Here is a 2,500-nt window from a genome sequence, read left to right as displayed (position 1 = left end):
TTAGAGTCTCTAGTTTGAGAAATAGACGCCTCACAGGTTCTGAACTGGCAGCTTCATTAAATGGTACCCGCAAAACGCCAGTGTCAACATCTACAGTGAAGAGGCGACTCCGGGATGCTGGCCTTCTAGGCAGAGTGGCAAAGAAAAAGCCATATCTGACACTGGCCAATGAAAGGAAAAGATTAATATGGGTAAAAGAACACCGACATTGGATAGAGGAAGATTGGAAAAGTGTTATGGACAGACAAATCAAAGTTTGAGGTGTTTGGATCACACAGAAGAACATTTATGAGACGCAGAACAAGTGAAAAGATGCTGGAAGAGCCTGACGCCATCTGTCAAGCATGGTGGAGGTAATGTGATGGTCTGGGGCTGCTTTGGTGCTGGTAACGTGGGAGATGTGTACAAGGTAAAAGGGATTTTGAATAAGGAAGGGGATTTTGAATAAGGAAGGCTATCACTCAATTTTGCAACGCCATGCCATACCCTGTGGACAGCGCTTGATTGGAGCCAATTTCCTTCTACAACAGGACAATGACCCAAAGCACACCTCCAAATTATGCAAGAACTATTTAGGGAAGAAGCAGGCAACTAGTATTCTGTCTGTAATGGAGTGGCCAGCGGAGTCTCAACCCCATTGAGCTGTTGTGGGAGCAGCTTGACCGTATGGTACGCAAGAAGTGCCCATCAAGCCAATCCAATTTGGGGCAGGTGCTTCAGGAAGCGTGGGGTGACATTTCTTCAGATTACCTCAACAAATTAACAGCTAGAATGCCAAAGGTCTGCAATGCTGTAATTGCTGCAAAGGGAGCATTCTTTGACGAAAGCAAAGTTTGAAGGACAAAATCATTATTTCTAACCTTGTCAATGTCTTGACTATATTTTCTGTTGGGATGTGTGTTCTCATGTGTTAGGATGAGTGTACACTCATGGTACATATTTGTGTTGTAGTGCCTTGTGCACATTTATTGTGAAGGTTATATTGTTATCTGTACATGTGACATGTGTAACACGTGACGTTTATGTATAAATATCAGTTTTGGCGCGAATGTTGTTTCGGACAAGTTGATGGATATCACAGTATTGATGAGTTTGCTGGTGCTGTGAAGATGTTGGTAAATAAACCAATAATATGAACATTTGAGTGTGATAGTCCTTCTTTTTATATGGACGAGGATAATATATTGCACATACAGATGGCGGATCAAGAAACTGAACGACTTACATTTTCTATTAATTTTGCAACTCATTTGTTAAATAAAAGTGTGAGTTTTCATGGAAAACATGAAATTGTCTGGGTGACCCCAAACTTTCGAACGGTAGTGTATTTTGAACACTAAATACCTTATCTAATGGTTTGGTCCTATTATATATATGTGTGTGTGTGTGTGTGTGTGTGTGTGTGTGTGTGTGTGTGTGTGTGTGTGTGTGTGTGTGTGTGTGTGTGTGTGTGTGTGTGTGTGTGTGTGTGTGTGTTTGTGTGTGTGTGTGTGTGTGTGTGTGTGTGTGTGTGTGTACTTCCTATATGGACACATTATAATATTCCATTCTATACTTGGCGAATCTGCGGCCGTGATGTGTCCTTGTGTTGCCATAGAAACTGCCGGATGTTTGTTCACGACTGCGTGATGTTTCTCTTTATTTCTTCCCCTCTGAGGAGGTCTGTCAATATTATCTAGGTATTAATATTGGTCAGTCAATATGATCTAACGAGCTATAATAAAAAAAAAGTACAGCAATGTTTCTTCTCATTCTTCTATTCAAAACAATAACTCATTTGTGTCGAATCTGCTGTCCCGACTCACAAGTTGACAGGCAGAGAGGTGTCGTAGCGTCGCTAAGCAGCTAGCAGGTTAGCAACCCACTTCTCAACCTATTTCTCCTGTTTTATATCAAACACGGGCTTCTAAAGCTAGAATGACAACTGTGACTCTGTGTTAGACTCTGACTCTGTGTTGAGGTTGTACAGTGGTAAAGCGAGCTGTTGTTTAACGGAGTAAAGACCTGCTGAGGGCCGGGTGAGCTACAGGCTAACGGGGCTACTAGATAACGTCAACAAGCTGCTAGCTTCTAAACTAAACACATACTAGATATAATATAACAGGTTTATATATATATATATATAATATATAACGGTTTACATATATATAATATAACTATAATATAACGGGTATATATGTATAATATAACTATAATATAACGGGTATATATGTATAATATAACTATAATATAACGGGTATATATGTATAATATAACTATAATATAACGGGTTTATATATATAATATAACTATAATATAACGGGTTTATATATAATATAACTGGTTTATATATATAATATAACGGGTATATATATATATATATATAATATAACGGGTTTATATATATAATATAACTATAATATAACGGGTATATATGTATAATATAACTATAATATAACGGGTTTATATATATATATAATATAACTATAATATAACGGGTTTATATATATATAATATAAGG

This window comes from Nansenia antarctica (genome assembly GCF_963989245.1).
Source record: "Nansenia antarctica genome assembly, chromosome: 3".
NCBI lineage: Eukaryota > Metazoa > Chordata > Actinopteri > Argentiniformes > Microstomatidae > Nansenia > Nansenia antarctica.
The sequence above is the reverse complement of the archived record's forward strand: the minus strand, read 5'-3'. Positions refer to the sequence as shown.